Raw genomic sequence first — 21,725 nt, 5'->3', positions numbered from 1 at the left:
ATACATAATATATCAAACATTTTATTTCTTATAATTTAAAAGTTTTTAAAGGCACACTTATGAATACTAGGAGGGAAATAGAAGTATGAAAGTATGCAGCACTGACTATGGTTCCATAGTCTGCAAGTGACTAATAGATATTTATGTTTAACTTTTTAAAACTAATAATACTGTGATATATAATAAATGATATATGCAGAATAATATTGCATTTCTTCATTTTCACTTAGCCAATTCTTCTATGTTTAACTCTTAAAGATACAGAATACCAAATATTTCTTAAGTAAATGCTGCAAACCAAAGCTCCTGCATAAAGAGATGAGCTCTTATTCTTCAAGGCCTCTAAAGTTAACCTAAAGAAAAGCAAGCTTTATAACGGATATTATTGATGATATCATTTGAAAAGAAAAATTCTAGTCATTCTGCCTTTATTCCTTTTTGAATTTACTAGATGCCAGCATAAACTTGTCAGGTTATGAATTTAGGGTATGATATATCATCCATCATGTGAAATTTCTCTAAAATAGTTTTAAAAAGATAAATATTTTTAACATTTTCACAGGAAATTTGATACACGCCCAGCATTTCAATGTAATTCCTTGACCAGGGACACAAACTAAAAAGATTTAAGCTGAAGTTTTGCTGTGAACCTTGAAGCCCTATCATTACTGAAGGCTGATGGTTGGAGTTTCTCAGTAATCGGTATGTTTGTCCATTATCCCCAAACTATGGATGAATTGTTTTTATTACTGAAGAAAGAATCTATACAGTAAAGAGTTGAATATTTGCTTATGAGATTATAAAAGTTGTTTCTAAAAGCTCCTATTGAAAAAAAAAGTTTTTACTTTTTTTTCATGTAATTGAAACTAGAATCAATTATTTTGTTAGGTTAAAAATATTATTCTAAATTTAATTCTTCCCAATCCCCAAATACTATAGCAGTAGGGCAATTGTGTTTTGTTCAGAACTATGAATTTTGATTGGAAATGACTAGGAGAAACAACTTATAGGAAATTTTCCTTACATAATTTGGGAAATGTGGTCTTCTGATTATCAGTGAAAAGATTCAAGAAATGCAACCAAAATGCCAAGAAAATAATTTTTCTTTAAAACAACACGGTTTTTGTATTGTTTTCTTGACTTTTTTGTTGTGTTTTGCTTTTTTCTTATCTAATCCTCACCATCTACCTTCCTCTAATAATATCATTTTTTCACTGCTTTTTATCCCTGTCAGGCACTTGCAGGCCTGGAATTGCACTGGGTTTTCAATGATAAAACAGAAACAGTGGAAGCCTCAATCTCTGCTTTTCAGAATTGTATGGTTGACTTAGTGCATTGAGTACACATACTAAAAGCACAGTACATAAAGAGTGAAAAATATAACATGTGTTCACTATGTGTGTGACTTGAACAAATTAATTAACCCTCTTATTTCATCAGTAATAAAACGAGTGTAATAATAGACTTGTGAAGATTAAACCATTTGACACATTTCACTGGCTCATAATAAACACACAATAATGATTAAACAATAATAGTAATAATACCGATGCAAAGTAAAAATATTAATTCTCTCTCTACTGATAATCGCTCTAAAGTATGGAAAAAGAGAGCTGGATGGCCTTAGAGAGTGAAGATTGAAAAAAAAGTCTCTTTCATGGGAGGATATATTAGGAAAGAAATTTGCATGTGGATTTTACATTCTCCCCATTCTTTAAAGTATTTGGTAAGCTTCCAGTTCTCTGGGAAATTCTGAGTAAAAGACAAGTAGAAAACAAGATGTGATTGCTGCATTCTGAGACTTCTTTATATAATCAGAAGTTAGTGAAGGGAATAAAAGAACATGCCAATGAAAGTTCAATGATCAGTATTGAAAATGACCCTACTCTTTCCCTGGAAGTTCATGCATTTGTTCAAAAGCATAAAATAAGTATTTGAAATTTGTAAGTCCTAATAAAATGTTTAAAGTTCAGTAAAAACCCAAAAAGAGTATTTTTATTGTGAGAAATTATCAGATTTATAGTGACAAGCATTAATAAATGTGCTTTTACAATGCTGTCCTTCGGTCAATATTTTTATTGTTCACTTTTGAAAGAGTAAGAGCATAGTCGGGGTGAGAAAAATGCTTGGAATGTTAGTTCAAAATTTCCTATTAATCTAAAGATAATTGGAAATTAAATTCAGTCTAACAATTATTGAAGCAAAATGCAGTTATTCTGTTTAACTTAACAGGTGGAAACGCCCACATTTTTATTTTCTTTGGCAAGTGACATTTTTGTGTAAAACTTAAATCAGTGCTTAATATTATACAGTATTTTAATGTTTCTATACAACATGCTATTATACAAATGCAATAATTGTGATTACAAAATACTGGTCTAAAACTGTGTCATTTGGTGTATTGAAGCAGTAATGTGTTGGTTGAATATAGCCACTCAGGGCCACAGTTCTATATTCAAATAACTACTCTGCAACGTACTAGCCTTGAATTATTTCCTTAATTTTTTTACATTTTATTATATATTATATAGGATTTATTAAAAATATAAAGAATAATATAATAAATGCCTATGTGCTTAAGAAAAGCTTTTAAAAATAGCAATGATTCAATTGAAGTTCCTGTTTACTCTTGAATTTAGTGTTTATTATTCCCATGAATGTCTTTGTATTCTTATACGATATGTATGTTTCCCTAAGCAATTGAGAAATGGTATCATTCTATATACAGTCTTCTGCAACTTTTTTTTTTTGCTCAACATTATCCTTGTGAAATTTGTCTGTATTGATACAAGCTACTTGATATAATTCTACTTCATTTATTGTCACTGTTCTGTGGATTTAAATTGTATGAATAGTGCCACAGTTACATATCCATTCTCTGGTTAGATTCTGCTCTTATGAATAACACTTCTATGCACATTCTCATCTATATCTTTTTGCATCCATGTATCTTAGAGTAGACTAGATTAGCATGTTTCAAATAAATTACATGGGGATCTTGTTTGAAATGCAGATTTCCACACAGTAAGTCTGGGGTGCAACCCAAGACCCTGCATCTCTACTAAGCTCCCAGATGACACTGATATTGCTGCTTTATAGACTATATTTAGAGTAGCAAGGATCTAAATATACCAAGTGGAATATCGAGTCCTAAGGTATGACCAAATTCTGCATGACTAGATAAAACCTAATTCTTCTCCAAACTGGTTATATAAAATTTCATAACCACTGCTGTGGGTTGAATTGTGTCCCCCAGGAGGATAAAGGATTCACATTGTCTGTGAATATGACCTTATTTAGAAGTAGGGTCTTGGCAGATGTAGCCAAGTTAAGATGAAGTCATACTGGATCAGTGGGTGTTCTAATCCAATGGTTGGTGTCCTTGTAAAATGATGGAAATTTGAACATAGAGAAGAAATACCATGTGAAGACACAGAGACACACAGACACAAAGGAAAGAATGCCATGTGAAAACAGAGGCAAAGATTAGAGTTATGCTACCACAAGCCAACGAAGACCAGGGACTGTTGGCAACCACCAGAAGCTAGGACAGGTGCATACGGCGGATTCTCCCTTAGAGTTGTCAGCTTGGGTTGTAACACTTTCGTGTCAGATTTACAACTTCCAGAAATGTAAAACAATGCATTCCTGTTGATTTAAGCCATCTGGTTTGTGGTGCTTCCTTGTGTTCCTAGCCCTTGGAAACTAATACAACCATTAAAAAATGGTTTACATTCCCATTGCTTCATCAGGGTTGACTGTTTTTTCATGTTTCTTCACAGTGGACTATCATATATTCTAATATATGATCATATATTTTGATCACATATTTTGCTTATATTTAAATTGGTTCTTTTGTTGTTTGTTGTTTTGTTTGTCAAGTCCATTATCTATTATGGATATTAACAACTTCTCCCTGTAGTTCTGTCTATATTTGTTTAACATACTTTGAGGACATGATAGTAGGTACATACAATGTTAGAATTAGTCTATCACCCTGCTGCTTTAAATAGTTATCCTCTTTATCCCTAATAACATCTGTTGTCTTAAAGTCTACTTTGTCTATACTAATTATTTTTTGTTATTTTTTGCCTACTATGTATTTTTCTATATTTTAAATTTCATCTTTTCAGTATCTTCAAGTTTTAGGTTAATTTCTTATACAAATACAAATATGATAGTTACTTTCTTTTCAAATCTTAAAATCTTAGTTTTTAACTGGTAAGTTTAGTTTTAATTTTATTATGACTATTCCTGTATTAGAAATTATTTTTAGGCCAGGTATGGTGGCTCACACCTGTAATCCTAGCACTTTGGGAAGCCAAGGTGGGTGGATCACTTGAGTCCAGGAGTTCAATAAGTACTTTTAACCATGTTATTTTATGTTAAAAAACATGAACATACTGTGTATTTGGTGCTTCTCTTATACTTACTCTTTCCTTCTATTCTATCCAATAAGTTTTAAAATTAATTTTCTTCCTCTACTGCATTATTATAGAAATTCTACACCCTATTTCTGGATTATCTTATAATTTTAACATACATAAACGAATTAAAGTATAAAGATTATTTATACTTTTCACTACCTTTCAAGCTATACAAATGCCTTTAAATACTTTAACTCAGATCACTCCCATCTTCTAGGGTATTGTGAAATAATTAGTTACCTTGATTTTGACTTTTACTTCATTAATTAAATATGATTATTTCATTATTTATTTCAGTATGAATATTTGCTTATACTTGCCCACACGTTTACTAATTTATTTGATTATCATTTCTTCTTGTAGCTCAGCTATTTCTTCTGAAATTATTTTCTTTCTGCCTTAAGAATATCTTTTGGAATTTATTTTATAAGGGTCTGTTACAAATATTAATAACTCCTATTTTTTATTGACTGACATTTTTATTTCACCCTCATTTAACTAAGTACACAATTTTAGACTGATAGCTTGTGTGTGTGTGTGTGTGTGTGTGTGTGTATATATGCTTCTCAGAACTGGAAAATATTGTATAAATATTATTCACTTTGTGTTGTCATTGATAAAAAATCAACTCTCAGTTGTCAGTTATGTATAAGAAATCTTCCTTTTACTCCAGCCGCATTTAATATCTTTTCTGGTATTTATTTTGTTCTGAAATTTCACCTTAATATGTCAAGATGTGGATTTTTTTTTTCTTAGTTTTCCCGGGATTCATTTTACTTGTTGAAACTGAGGATTTACACTTTTCATAAATACTGATTCACTCATTCGCAATTAATTCAACAGATATTGCCTTTCCCTCATTCTTCTATTCTCTGCTTATGCAATTGTAAATATACTAAGAAAAAGAAAACTTCTCCTGTCCTCCATGTCTCTTAATCTCTCTGTCATATTTTGTTTTATTTTTCTTTTTTTTTTTTCTGAGAGAGTATCTCATCCTATCACCCAGGCTAGAGTGCAGTGGTGTGATCACAGCTCACTGCAGCCTCCACCTGCCAGGCTCAAGCAATCCTCCCACTTCAGCCTCCTAAGTAGCTGGGGACCACAGGCATGTGCCACCAGGCCCAGCTAATTTTTTTTTTTTTTTTTTTGAGACCGAGTCTTGCTCTGTCGCCCAGGCTGGAGTGCAGTGGCGCAATCTCAGCTCACTGCAACTTTCACTTCCCAGGTTCAAGCAATTCTCCTGCCTCCGCCTCCAGAGTGGGCGGGACTACAGGCACCTACAACAATGCCCAGCTAATTTTCTGTATTTTAGTAGAGACAGGGTTTCACCGTGTTGCCCAGGCCGTTCTCAAACTCCTGAGCTCAGGCAGTCTGCCTGCCTCAGCCTTCCAAAGTGCTAGGATTACAGGTGTGTGCCAGCACGCCCTGCTAATTTTTTTTTTTTTTTACTTTAAGTTGAGGGATACATGCGCAGAATATGTAAGTTTGTTACATAGGTATAGGTGTGCCATGGTGGTTTGCTGCACCTATCAACCTGTCATCTAGGTTTTAAACCCCACATTCATTAGCTATTTGTCCTGATGCTCTCCCTCTCCTTGCCCCTACCCCTCACAGGCCCCAGTGTGTGTTGTTCCCCTCCCTAAGTCCAGGTATTCTCATTGTTCAACTCCCACTGATGAATGAGAACATACAGTGTTTGGTTTTCTGTTCCTTTGTTAGTTTGCTAAGGATGATGGCTTCCAGCTTCATCCATGTCCCTGCAAAGGACATGATCTCATCCCTCTTTGTGGCTGCATAGTATTCCATGGTGTATATGTACCACATTTTCTTTATCCAGTCTATCATTGATGTGCACTTTGATTGGATCCATATCTTTGCTATTGTGAATAGTGCTGCAGTAAGCATATGTGTGCACAGATCTTTATAATATAATGATTTACATCTCTTTGGGTGTATACCCAGTAATGGGATTGCTGGGTCAAATGGTATTTCTGGTTCTAGATCCTTGAGGAATCGTCATACTATCTTCCACAATGGTTGAAGTAATTGACATTCCTACCAACAATGTAAAAGCATTCCTATTTCTCCACAGCCTCTCCAGCATCTATTGTTTCTTGACTTTTTAATAATCATCATTCTGACTGGCATGAGATAGTATCTCATTGTGGTTCTGATTTGCATTTCTCTAATAATCAGTGATGTTGAGCTTTTTTTTTTATAAGTTTGTTGGCTACATAAATGTCTTCTTTTGAGAAGTGTCTGTTCATATCCTTTGCCCACATTTTGATGGGGTTGTTTTTTTCTTGTAAATTTGTTTAAGCTCCTTGTAGATTCTGGATATTAGACCTTTGTCAGATGGGTATATTGAAAATTTTTCTCCCATTCCATAAGCTGCCTGATCACTCTGATGATAGTTTATTTTGCTTTGCAGAGCTCTTTATTTAATTGGATTCCATTTGTCAATTTTAGCTTTTGTTGCAATTGTTCTTGGTTATTTTAACATAAAAATTTTGCCCATGCCTATGTCCTGCTGTATTAAAGAGACCCGTCTCATGTGCAAAGACACATATAGGCTCAAAATAAAGAAATGCAGGAAAATTTACCAAGCAAATGGAAAGCAGAAAAAAAGCAGGGGTTGCAATCCCAGTCTCTGACAAAACAGACCTTAAACCAACAAAGATAAAAAAAGACAAAGAAAAGCATTACATAATGGTAAAGGGATCAATTCAACAAAAAGAGCTAACTGTCCTAAATATATATGCAATCAATACAGGAGCACTCAGATTTAAAAAACAAGTTCTTAGAGACCTACAAAGAGACTTAGACTCCAACACAGTAGTAGTAGGAGACTTTAACACCCCACTGTCAATATTAGACAGATCAATGACACAGAAAATTAACAAGGATATTCAGGACGTGAACTCAGCTCTGGATCAAGTGGACCTAATAGATATCTACAGATCTCCACATGCCAAAACAACAGAATATACATTCTTCTCAGTGCCACATGGCACTAAATTACACTAAAATTGACCACATAATTTGGAAGTAAAACACTCCTCAGCAAATTAAAAAGAACTGAAATTATAACAAACAGTCTCTCAGACCACAGTGCAATCAAATTAGAACTCAGGATTAAGAAACTCACTCAAAATCACACACCTACACGGAAATTGAAAAACCTGCTCCTGAATGACTCCTGGGTAAATAATGAAATTAAGGCAGAAATCAAGAAGTTCTTTGAAACCAGTGAGAACAAAGAGACACCATAACAGAATCTCTGGGATGCAGCTAAAGCAGTGTTGAGACGGAAATTTATAGCACTAAAATGCTCACATCAGAAAGTTAGAAAGATCTCAAATCGACACCCTAACATTGCAATTAAAAGAACTAGAGAAGCAAGAGCAAACAAATTCAAAATCTAGCAGAAGACAAGAAGTAATTAAGATCAGAGTGGAACTGAAGGAGGTAGAGACACAAAAAACCCTTCAAAAAAATAAAAGAATCCAGGAGCTGGTTTTTTGAAAAAATTAATAAAATAGATAGACCACTTGTTAGACTAATAAAGAAGAAAAGAGAGAAGAATCAAGTAGACACAATTAAAAATGATAAAGGAGATATCACTACTGACCCCACAGAAATACAAACTACCATCAGAGAATACTATAAACACCTCTATGCAAATAAACTAGAAAATCTAGAAGAAACGGATAAATTCCTGGACACATACACCCTCCAAAGACTAAACTAGGAAGAATTCGAATCCCTGAATAGACCAATAACAAGTTATGAAATTGAGACAGTAATAAATAGCCTACCAACCAAGTAAAGCCCAGGACCAGATGGATTCACAGCCACATTCTACTAGAGGTACAAAGAGGAGCTGGTACCATTCCTTCTGAAAGTATTCCAAACAATTGAAAAGGAGAGACTCCTCCCTAACTCATTTTATGAGGCCAGCATTATCCTGATACCAAAACCTGGCAGAGACACAACAAGAAAAGAAAACTTCAGGCCAATATCCCTTATGAACATCAATGCAAAAATCCTCAATAAAATACTGGCAAACCAAATCCAGCAGCACATTCAAAAGCTTATCTGTCATGATCAAGTCAGCTTCATCCCTGGAATGCAAGGCTGGTTCAACACACGCAAATCAATAAGTGTAATCCATCACACAAACGCAACCAAAAGCAAAAACCATATGATTATCTCAATAGATACAGAAAAGGCTTTTGATAAAATTCAGCATCACTTCATGTTAAAAACTCTCAATAAACTAGGTATTGCTGGAACATATCTCAAAATAATAAGAGCTATTTATGACAAACCCACAGCCAGTGTCACACTGAATGGGCAAAAGCTGGAAGCATTTCCTTTAAAAACTGGCACCTGACAAGGAAGCCTTGTCTCACCACTCCTATTCAACATAGTACTGGTAGTTCTGGCCAGAGCAATGAGGCAGGAGAAAGAAATACACGGTATTCAAATAGCAAGAGAGGAAGTCAAATTGTCTCTGCAGATGAAATGATCTTATATTTAGAAAACTCCATTGTCTTAGGCAAAAGTTTCCTTAAGCTGATAACTTTTTTATTTTTAGTAGAAACAGAGTGTTGCTATGTTGTCCAAGCTATCTCTGTCATATTTTCCATTTTTCTTCCTGTACTGTATTCTGATTTATTCCTTCATATTTATCTTCCAATCTATTAATTCTGTCTTCAATTATGGCTGATCTTCTATTTAACCAATCTCTAGGTTTTCAATTTTAACTATTTATTTTATTTTTAGAAGTTTGATTTGTTTTATTTTTTCAAATATACCTAGTTACTGTAGTAGACTTCTGTTTCTTTCTCATGTGTATGATTCTATTATTTCTGTTAATATTTTAAACATGCTGATTTTATATTCAGTCTCTAATTATTCCAATGTTTGTGTCCCTGGATATCTATTTGTCTGGTGATTGTTTCTGCTGAGTCTCACTCCTGGAAGCTTGCTTTCTATTGTGTGTGGTGATTTTATATCATTAGCTCATATTTGGCCAGTCTCTGTTTATGGAAATCCTGAGGATGTGGTTTAATAGAAAATTCTTCCAGGAAGATTTGTTTTTCCTTATGTTACATACAACAGTATGCTACTAACCTGTGTAAAGGTATCTTTTCTGACTAGGTATTATCAGAGGAGATTTTATCCCTGTGTAGGATTCAAGCCAGAGAGACCCATTGTTTTTCTGGCCTACCCTTCACTGAAGATCTTTTACAGTTCTCGTTTTATGTAGCTGCTTCCATTACAATCCCCATCTCGTATATGATCAAGGATTTGTTCTGGTTCATTGAAGAGGCATTAAAACTTCAGCATTTAGGCCCCTCTGAACAGCAAATGTCCTCCAAGATATTTAAAGCTTCAGTGCTGGCTTATTACTCTGGTTTTTGTTTCCATCATTTGGAGACTACTAAAGATTTTCCTTCACTTCTAGGAAGCTCAGCTATACCTGTTACTGATAATTTATCCCTAATTTTTTGATATTTTGTAGTGAGAAAAAGTGTAGAGCAGAGAGTTGGCAATATTTATCAGAAGCAGAAGATTTAAAAATTTCTACCTTATTAGGTTGCATCAAGATTAAATAAAAAAGTCAACTAAAGAATTTATTAGAGTTATTTGCATCATGTACTCAACAAATGTTAGTAAAATAAAATTTTTTTTTTATTACTATGCTTTAAGTTCTAGGGTACATGTGCACAATGTGCAGGTTTGTTACATAGGTATACATGTGCCATGTTGGTTTGCTGGACCCATTAATTCATCATTTACATTAGGTATTTCTCCTAATGCTATCCCTCCCCCTGCCCACCACCCCACAACAGGCCCCCGTGTGTGATTTTCCCCGCCCTGTGTCCAAATGTTCTCATTGTTCAATTCCCACCTATGACTGAGAACATGCAGTGTTTGGTTTTCTGTCATTGTGGTAGTGTGCTCAGAATGATGTTTCCAGCTTCATCCATGTCCCTGCAGAGGACATGAACTCATATTTTTTATGGCTGCATAGTATTCCATGGTGTATATGTGCCACATTTTCTTAATCCAGTCTATTATTGATGGACATTTGGGTTGGTTCCAAGTTTTTGCTATTGTGAATAGTGCCACAATAAACATACATGTGTGTTTGTCTTTATAGTAGAATGATTTATAATCCTTTAGGTATATACCCAGTAATGGGATCACTGGGTCAAATGGTATTTCTAACTCTAGATCCTTGAGGAATCGCCACACTGTCCTCCACAATGGTTGAACCAGTTTACACTCCTACAAACAGTGTAAAAGTGTTCCTATTTCTCCACATCCTCTCCAGCATCTGTTGTTTCCTGACTTTTTAATGATCGCCATTCAAACTGGAGTGAGATGGTATCTCATTGTGGTTTTGATTTGCATTTCTCTGATGAGCAGTGATGATGAGCATTTTTTCATGTGTCTGTTGGCTGCATAAATGTCTTCTTTTGAGAAGTGTCTGTTCATATCCTTTGCCCACTTTTTGATGGAGTTGATTTTTTCTTGTAAATTTGTTTAAGTTCTTTGTAGATTCTGGATATTAGCCGTGTGTCAGATGGGTAGATTGCAAAATTTTTCTCCCATGCTGTAGGTGACCTGTTCAGTCTGACAGTAGTTTCTTTTGCTGTGCAGAAGCTCTTTAGTTTAATTAGATCTCATTTTTCTATTTTGGCTTTTGTTTCCATTGCTTTTGGTGTTTTGGTCATGAAGTCCTTGCCCATGCCTATGTCCTGAATGGTATTGCCTAGGTTTTCTTCTAGGGTTTTTGTGGTTTTAGGTCTAAGATTTGGGTCTTTAATCCATCTTGAATTAATTTTTATATAAGGTGTAAGGAAGGGATCCAGTTTCAGCTTTCTACATATGGCTAGCTAGCTTTCACAGCACCATTTATTGAATAGGGAATCCTTTCCCCATTGCTTGTTTTTCTCAGGTTTGTCAAAGATCAGGTGGTTGTAGATGTGTGGTGTTATTTCTGGGGCCTCTGTTCTGTTCCATTGGTGTATATATCTGTTTTGGTACCAGTACCATGCTGTTTTGGTTACTATACCCTTGTAGTATAGTTTAAAGTCAGGTAGTGTGATGCCTCCAGCTTTGTTCTTTTGGCTTAGGGTTGTCTTGGTAATGTGGGCTCTTTTTTGGTTCCATATGGACTTTAAAGTAGTTTTTCCCAATTCTGTGAAGAAAGTCATTGGTAGATTGATGGGGATGGCATTGAATCTATAAATTACCTTGGGCAGTATGGCCAATTTAATGATATTAATTCTTCCTATCCATGAGCATGGAATGTTCTTCCATTTGTTTGTATCCTCTTTTATTTTATTGAGCAGTGGTTTGTAGTTCCCCTTGAAGAGATTTTTCACATCCCTTGTAAGTTGGATTTCTGGGTATTTTATTCTCTTTCTAGCAATTGTGAATGGGAGTTTACTCATGATTTGGCTCTCTGTTTGTCTGTTATTGGTGTATAGCAATGTTTGTGATTTTTGCACATTGATTTTGTATCCTGAGATTTTGCTGAAGTTGCTTACCAGCTTAAGGAGATTTTGGGCTGAGATGATGGGGTTCTCTAAATATGCAATCCTGTCATCTACAAATAGGGACAATTTGACTTCCTTTTTTCCTAATTGAATACCCTTTACTTTTTTCTCTTGCCAGATCACCCTGGCCAGAACTTCCAACACTATGTTGAATAGGAGTGGTGAGAGAGGGCATCCCTGTCTTGTTCCAGTTTTCAAAAGGAATGCTTCCAGTTTTTGCCCATTCAGTATGATATTGCTGTAGGTTTGTCATAAATAGTTCTTATTATTTTGAGATATGTTCCATCAATACCTAGTTTACTGAGAGTTTTTAGCATGAAGTGCTGTTGAATTGTATCTGCATCTATTGAGATAATCATGTGGTTTTTGTCATTGGTTTTGTTTATGTGATGGATTACATTTATTGATTTGTGTATGTTGAACCAGCCTTGCATCCCAAGGATGAAGCCCACTTGATCGTGGTGGATAAGCTTTTTGATGTACTGCTGGATTCGGTTTGCCAGTATTTTATTGAGGATTTTTGCATCAATGCTCATCAGGGATATTGGTCTAAAATTATCTTTTTTGTTGTTGTGTCTCTGCCAGGCTTTGGTATCAGGATGATGCTGGCCTCATAAAATGAGTTAGGGAGGATTCCCTCTTTTTCTATAGATTGGAATCATTTCAGAAGGAATGGTACCAGCTCCTCTTTGTACCTCTGGTAGAATTCGGCTGTGAATCCATCTGGTCCCGGACATTTTTTGGTTGGTAGGCTATTAATTATTGCCTCAATTTCAGAACCTGTTATTGGTCTATTCAGAGATTCACCTTCCTAGTTTAGACTTGGGAGAGTGTATGTGTCCAGGAATTTATCCATTTCTTCTGGATTTTCTAGTTTATTTGTGTAGAGGTATTTATAGTATTCTCTGATGGTAGTTTGTATTTCTGTGGGATCAGTGGAGATATCCCCTTTATCATTTTTTATTGCGTCTATTTGATTCTTCTCTCTTTTCTTCTTTATTAGTCTTGCTGGTGGTCTATTTGTTGATCTTTAAAAAAAAAACAGCTCCTGGATTCATTGATTTTCTGAAGGGATTTTGTTTCTCTATCTCCTTCAGTTCTGCTCTGATCTTAGTTATTTCTTGCCTTCTGCTAGCTATTGAATTTGTTTGCTCTTGCTTCTCTAGTTCTTTTAATTGTGATGTTAGGGTGTTGATTTTAGATCTTTCATGCTTTCTCTTGTGGGCACTTAGTGCTGTAAATTTCCCTCCACACACTGCTTTAAATGTGTCCCAGAGATTCTGGTACGTTGTGTCTTGGTTCAAAGAACATCTTTATTTCTGCCTTCATTTCGTTATTTACCCAGGAGTCATTCAGGAGCAGGTTGTTCAGTTTCCATGTAGTTGTGAGATTTTGAGTGAGTTTCTTAATTCTGAGTTCTAATTTGATTGCACTGTGGTCTGAGAGACAGTTTGTTGTGATTTCTGTTCTTTTACATTTGCTAAGGAGTGCTTTACTTCCAATTATGTGGTCAATTTTGGATTAAGTGCAATGAGATGCTGAGAAGAATGTATATTATTTTGATTTGGGGTGGAGAGTTCTGTAGATGTCTATTAGGTCCGCTTGGTGCAGAGCTGAGTTGAAATCCTGGATATCCTTGTTAACCTTCTGTCGCGTTGATCTGCCTAATATTGACAATGGGGTGATAAAGTCTCCCATTATTATTGTGTGGGAGTGTAAGTCTCTTTGTAGGTCTCTAAGAGCTTGCTTTATGAATCTGGATGCTCCTGTATTGGGTGCAGATATATTTAGGACAGTTAGCTCCTCTTGATGAATTGATCACTTTACCATTACATAATAGCCTTCTTTGTCTCTTTTGATCTTTGTTGGTTTAAAGTCTGTTTTATCAGAGACTAGGATTGCAACCCCTGCTTTATTTTTTGCTTTCTGTTTGCTTGGTAGATCTTCCTCCATCTCTTTATTTTGAGTCTATGTGTGTCTACACGTGAGATGGGTCTCCTGAATCCTGACAGGTCTTGACTCTTTATCCAGTTTGCCAGCCTGTGTCTCTTAGTTGGGGCATTTAGCCCATTGACATTTAAGGTTAATATTGTTATGTGTGAATTTGATCCTGTCATTATGATGTTAGCTGGTTATTTTGCCTGTCAGTTGATCCAGTTTCTTCCTAGCATCGATGGTCTTTACAATTTGGCATGTTTTTGCAGGGGCTGGTACCGGTTGTTCCTTTCCATGTTTAGTGCTTCCTTCAGGAGCCCTTGTAAGGCATGCCTGATGGTGACAAAATCTCTCAGCATTTGCTTGTCTGTAAAGGATTTTATTTCTCCTTTACTTGTGAAGCTTAGTTTGGCTGGATATGAAATTCTGGGTTGGTAATTCTTTTCTTTAAGAATGTTGAATATTGGCCCCCACTCTCTTCTAGCTTGTAGAGTTTCTGACAAGAGATCTGCTGTCAGTTTGATGCGCTTCCCTTTGTGGGTAACCTGACCTTTCTCTATGGCTGCCCTTAACATTTTTTCCTTCATTTCAACCTTGGTGAATCTGGCAGTTATGTGTCTTGGGGTTGCTCTTCTTGAGGAGTATCTTTATGGTGTTCTCTGTATTTCCTGAATTTGAATGTTGGCTTTCCTTGCTAGGTTGGGGAAGTTCTCCTGGATAATATCCTGAAGAGTGTTTTCCAAGTTGGCTCCATTCTCCCCGTCATTTTCAGGTACACCAATCAAACATAGATTTGGTCTTTTCACATAGTCCTATATTTCTTGGAGGCTTTGTTCATTTCTTTTTACTCTTTTTTCTCTAAACTTCTCCTCTCACTTTGTTTCATTAATTTGATCTTCAATCATGGATACCTTTTCTTCCACTTCATTGAATTGGCTACTGAAGCTTGTGCATGTGTCACGTAGTTCTCGTGCCATGGTTTTCAGCTCCATCAGGTCATTTAAGGTCTTCTCTACACTGTTTATTCTAATTAGCCATTCATCTAATCTTTTTTCAAGGTTTTTAGCTTCCTTGCAATGGGGTCAAACATCCTCCTTTAGCTTGAAGAAGTTTGTTATTACCGACCTTCTGAAGCCTACTTCTGTCAGCTCATCAAAGTCATTCTCCAATCAGCTTTGTTCCATTGCTGGAGAGGAGCTGCGATCCTTTAGAGGAGAAGAGGTGCTCTGTTTTTTAGAATTTTCAGCTTTTCTGCTCTGGTTTCTCCCCATCTTTGTGGTTTTATCTTCCTTTGATCTTTGATGCTGGTGACCTACAGGTGGCATTTTGGTTTGGATGTCCTTTTTGTTGATGTTGATGCTATTCCTTTCTGTTTGTTAGTTTTCCTTCTAAGAGTCAGGTCCCTCAGCTACAGGTCTGTTGGAGTTTGTTGGAGGTCCACTCCAGACCCTGTTTGCCCGGGTATCACCAGCAGAGGCTGCAGAACAGCAAATATTGCTGCCTGATCCTTCCCCTGGAAGCTTTGTCCCAGAAGGGCACCCGCCTTTATGAGGTGGCAGTCAGCCCCTATTGGAAGGTGTCTCCCATTTAGGCTACATGGGGTCAGGGACCCATGTAAGGAGGCAGTCTGTTCGTTCTCAGAGCTCAAACACCGTGCTGACAGAACCACCGCTCTCTTCAGAGCTATCAGACAGGGACATTTAAGTCTGCAGAAGTTTCTGCTGCCTTTTATTCAGGTATGCCCTGCCCCCAGAGGTGGAGTCTACAGAGGCAGCAGGCCTTGCAGAGCTGTAGTGGGTTCTGCCCAGTTCGAGCTTCCCAGGCCACTTTATTTACCTACTCAAGCCTTAGCAATGGTGGACGCCCCTCCCCCTGCCAGGCTGCTGCCTCGCAGTTCAATCTTGGGCTGCACTAGCAGTGAGCAAGGCTCCGTGGGCATGGGACCTGCTGAGCCAGGTGTGGGATGTAATCTCCTGGTGTGCCGTTTGCTAAGACCATTGGAAAATCGCAGTTTTTTGGGTGGGAGTGTCCCGATTTTCCAAGTACAGTCTGTCATGGCTTCCCTTGGCTAGGAAAGGGAAATCCCATGACCCCTTGTGCTTCCCAAGTGAGGCGATGCCTGCCCTGGGTCAGCTCACCCTCCATGGTCTGTACCCACTGTCCAACCAGTCCCAGTGAGATGAACTAGGTACCTCAGTTGGAAATGCAGAAATCACCGTCTTCTGTGTCAGTCATGCTGGGAGCTGCAGACTGGAGCTGTTCCTATTCGACCATCTTGGAACTGGAAACCGGTAAAATAAAAATCTTAATTAGATTTGCAAAATATTTTCTATATTGGGCTATCTTTATCATTTCCATTTATGTGAAATATATTTGTTCTCCAAGAAGAAAATACATGTCTACTCTTCTGCAAACATAGTAGTTATAATTTTTTGTTTGATATACAAACAGTTTTATATACATTAACATTTTTAGGATAAAACTGTGATATAGGGAAATTATGATAAATCATGTTATTTGAGTTTATAATCAATGACTTAGAAATTCTACAGAAAAGCACCTCTTCAAACTAAAATTAGTCAAAAATTGCTGTTAATGTTTTATCAAAGATAATTTCTTATTGGAAAGTATTCAATAACTAACATTTTGAAAAATTGTTTGCAGCTTATCACTTGCAGTTTGTATCCATTTTTAAAGTTGATGATATCCATTTTCTAAAATTGTTTTATTCTTAATTTCCAATGCCACCTTGAAAACTAAAAACAAATAAATAGCATCTTTAAGCATGAAGGACACCTTTAAATACTTTTTACTGTGAATGGGAAGTTGCTATTCCAGGCCCATCACTTACTGGGAAATAAAACAAGAACAATGAGTTTCCAAAGAGATAAGCGTTCATCCTGTCACAAAGAAAGTGAGATGACTGTGCCAGAGTATCTGATTGTCACTAAATACAGTATTGATATAGTTTTAATGCCAAACACAATGATGTCAACTTTTTCTATAAGAAATCTAAAATTGAAATTTGCCTCTAGACTATCTCTTTGTTTTGGCTTATTTTTAGATTTTGCAGTTTTTTCAAATTGTTTGGGAAACACAGCTGGGATTATTAATATTCTGAGGTTTTCTAACTGAAGGAGATGACTGTCATTGTGTGCAGTTCTGAATTTCATTCTTTGGACATCATAGACAACCGCTCTAACTTCAGTAGAAAGAATTTGAATTAAATGCTAGTATTTGGGGATTAAATATTTTGGCTTCTGGCTCATGACTTGCATAATGTAATAACAGTTGTAGCCAGCATGATTGAGTGTTTATTTACATGCCTGGCACTATGCAAAGCCCTTTCTGTGTAGTATCATATTTAATCTTCACAACAGCTTAGGCATATTCAAGTTTTCAAATTAATAAATAGAGACTTGGAAAGGCCTTTTGCTTGTTTGTTTCTTAAATGCTGGAGTACATTGAGAAAATAGAATTTTCAACCCTGGAAAACTACTTCATACATGTAGCTACATTGCAGCTGTTGCTCATTCATTCAACACCACCAGCTAATGAGAAGGTGTTGCTCAGCAGTAGACAAGCAGAGAGGGAGGGCAATCCAGCTGGCTTTCTATATCCTGGGGAACTGGATTTGCAGAGGATTAGAATCTGAGGATGCTCATGTCTTTTATATATAGATGTCATAAGTACAAACCCCAACTCCTAAAAACATGCACATAGGGCCAACTGGATAATTTTTAGTCATTATGTTTTTAAAAAGTAGCCCCTGGTCCCCTAGTTGGATCCTGGCAATAACCTGGATTACCTGCATCACAACTTCCTCAACATTCCCTTTCTGAATTTCTGTTGAAACGGCAGATATTTAAAGACAGTAATGGGCTGCAGAACTTTTCTCTACCTAATATATTCAACTTGCACAAAAGAAAACTGCATCCTCACAGTTAAATGATGTGCCCTAGATCACATAATGTGTGTCTCACATTAGCTTGACTGCATTTTAGCCTAATACATCAAGACACTTGGCAATACTGTCCAGGTTTCAGATTAAAGTGCCCAGCTCCAGTTGAAAATACTCAAAGAACTTGAAACACACCAAAGAATTACAAGATTGTGTTCAAGAATCTATTTATTTCCATCCTTCACCCCTTCTTTCACTCATTTATTCAACAAGCACTTCTTATGTGTGTACTATTAGCCAGGCAGTATGGCCTCCATTAAGACTACAAAGATGGGAAGACAAAGTATCTGCCGTAACTCATTGACTGAAGTATGTTCCAGAACCAGACTAGGGTAGGCTTCATCAGGAATGGGGATTATTCTTGCCCAGTCAATCACTGTTTCCGTCAAACTGATATGTTTATTAAGTATTTATAACTTTTTCCAGGCTTTTGGTGCATGAACAAAACATAGAAGTATCCCTGCACTCAAGGAGCATATGTTGAAATTGATTAAGACAAACTATAAATAAGTAAACCAATGAATAAATAAGTGAGGTAAGTTCAGGTGCTGATCATGCTGTAAGGAAGATAGAAATGAGAAAACATGATGGAGAGGCTGGAGGGGTCTACTCTTGTGAAAGTGGTGAAGGGAACATTCTCTGGGGAAAAGAGATTTAAGTTGAGACCCAACTCATATAAAGAAGACAGCCATTCAAATATCTAATTGGTGGTATGCCACAATGACACAGTGATCATCTTAGACTTTGAGCCAGCAGGGCAGAGCCTAGGGTAGTCAAAACACCATACTAGTAGCTTCTAGTGATCAGTAACTTCCCCTCTTCACCTTAGTGTGTTGTACAAACATTTCTGTTTTCTGTGTGTTCCATGACATGAAAAGCATTGCAAAGCACCGCTTTAGTTGAAGAGACAATTCAAGCAGACAGAAAGCAAGTAAGATGAAGACCGGCATGTTGGGTAAGAGCAAGAGTATAGTGCACAACAGAGAAATTAGCAGAGAATGAGGTCAGAGAGTCAGCAGGAGCCAGGTCATATGGACCTCATTGCTTAGGGATACGTGGATGAATACATGAGTGAAAGGTAGAAGGACATAAAAGTTATATTTCTCTAATTCCAAAAAAGAATTCAATACATTTCTATGTTAAAGCACACATCAAACAGGTTATCAGAATACAGATTAAAAAGAAGTATTGAAAATAATATGAAGAGTGGAGAGACAAAATTTTATCTGAATCCTCGTGTGAGTTTCTATAATCAAGCACTAAAATTAACATTGAGTTTCCTAATGGCCAAAGTCTAAAATAAAACACCATGGACCATATAATTTTCTTTGTCTAGATAAAGGAAAAAAGAAATTGCAGCAGGAGATATAGGCTTTTTCTTGATACCAAAAATGGAAGAAATGTATTGCAAGGCTCATTACCAAGTAATTTAGTAAATTACATATTTCCTGCCATTTGCATAAGTTCAGAAATATTTTTCATATGTCATTTTATTAAAGCTAAAGTTTTATCACAGTGAAGGCCTTTTATCAGAAACTATCTGGTACATACATCCATGTACTTTGTTTTCTGGTGATGAAAACTTACCAAATTTGAATAAACTTACTTTCTAGACCTTACCACGTATTCATGCCTTAACGTCATTGCTTATAGTTCTCTTAGCCTGATATGTGTATCCCTATCTTTTCTAACAAAGAAAATCCTACCTGAAAGCAATGCCTAAACCCAATCCCTTACACAGTGGTTCTCCTATTAGAAGTTCCCCTAGGAAGCTTTCTAAATAGACAAGTACGGCTAGGCGCAGTGGCTCATGCCTGTAATCCCAGCACTTTGGGAGGCCGAGGCAGACGGATCACCTGAGGTCGGGAGTTCAACACCAGCCTGACCAACATGGAGAAACCCTGTCTCTACTAAAAATACAAAAATTAGCCAGGCGTGGTGGTGCATGCCTGTAATTCCAGCTACTTGGGAGGCTGAGGCAGGAGACTCGCTTGAACCTGGGAGGCAGAGATTGTGGTGAGCTGAGATCAGGCCATTGCACTCCAGCCTGGGCAACAAAAGCAAAACTCCATCTCAAAATAATAATAATAAATAGACAAGTACTACCCCACACCAAGTGAATCAGAATTTCTAAAGAATGTGGCCCAGGGATTTACTAAGCTCTCCAGGTAATCCCAATGAGTAAACATGTTTAGGAACTTCCAAACTAGGTTAGTGCTAACTCCTATTTACAGTTGGCTCCAAATACAGTGCTGAGCTTCACCTTTGCTGTTTGGGTTGGATGAGTTTCCCATCTGAAAGGCAATGAAAAGTTAACCAACCAACTGCAACAGAATATGCCACAAACAAGAAAGTCTTTGTGGTCATCTACCATGTAAAGTAAATGAGTTATTTCCTCCTTGACCTTGTATTTAATGAGAAACACTGCATAGCAAATCTGCTTTGATTCTGGCTTCACTCAAAAGCCATACAGAAATAGACATTTCAGTGAGTCCTTTCCACCTTCTCATTGAGAAAAAAGGAGAAAACTATAGAAAACTTATACAAGGGAACGAATTAATGTGGCTTTCAAGCCTGACTGTGCATAAAAATCACTTGATGAGCTTGGTAAAAATGCAGACTCCCAGGCCTCAACTTCCAGTGACTTTGAGTGAGTAGTTCTAGGGTGGATCAAGGATGTGTCTATTTATCAAGCCTCCTACATGATTCTGAGACCAGTGGCCCACCAGCCAATGGAAAATAGCAGTTTATGAAAAGCTGCCCCTTTTTTTGTATGTAACATATAAAAGTTCCTCTTTGATCCTCATACAAATGCAAGGGCCCTTTGACCACTTTGGAGAGAAAATAGAATTAAGAAAATATGTTTGCAGGCAAATTTCAAAGATCACAGCAGAGTCATGACAGCTGAAGGAAAAGGACAGCAACTGAAGACAGCTGGAGAGCTGAGGGCTCTGGCATTAGAAAGGTACTCAGGCAAGGCTGCCAGATCTGGGCTGGACTAAAGAAATGTGCTGTCAACCAGAGCAGATTCTCTGTTGTGAGCTTGCTGGAGAATAATACCACAGCTGCTCTCCTGGAAGTCAGATGTAATAATCCTGCCCTTCCTAGATGCAAGCTCTTCTAATCAAGCTGTGAAAAATATACTAACTTTGGTCTGCTATTGTGGGCCAAAGTCTAATTTGGTCATATCCTGGGGCTTCAATTCTCACATCCCTATCAGAAACAAACTGCTTCAAGTTTAGGAAATGAGAGCCACAGGAAGTTCACTTAGAAGCACACACTGGCCTCTCTGCGAGGCAGAGAAAGGGGGAGATACCAGTAGCCTGCTTCTCTAGTAAAGCCATACAATAGGCTGTGGATTTCCAACACCCACTTCTCCACTGGAGTTAAGAAAAAGCCACTAAGTGTAATAAATCATAGGAGAGTCAAATACACAATAACCATTTATTCTTTCATTCATTACCTCATTCATTTGTACATCATTCATTCTTTCATTCCAAAAATATTTTAAAACACCATAGTGGTTTTGCTTAGCTTCCTCAAAAGCAAAATCTAAGACAAAGAATTGGATGCAATTAGTGTCTTTGAGAGGTGATCTCAAGGAGCAGGAGTGAGGGATTGGAGACAGAATGAAAGGAATGAAAGAAAGCCAATGAACATAAGAGTATACTATTGAGGACATCACTGTGAACAAAAGGGAGTCAATACTGCTGGGACTCTGAGGGAAGCATCAGATTCTTCCCTGGAATTATCTCCCTAAAGGCTGGGAGGAAGGAGCAATTATCTGAGGGCTTCAGTCACCCAGTGGTGGAAAGTTAACCTGTG

Source organism: Gorilla gorilla, chromosome 19 (assembly GCF_029281585.2).
Source record: "Gorilla gorilla gorilla isolate KB3781 chromosome 19, NHGRI_mGorGor1-v2.1_pri, whole genome shotgun sequence".
Classification (NCBI taxonomy): Eukaryota; Metazoa; Chordata; class Mammalia; order Primates; family Hominidae; genus Gorilla; species Gorilla gorilla.
This window is presented reverse-complemented; position numbering follows the sequence as displayed.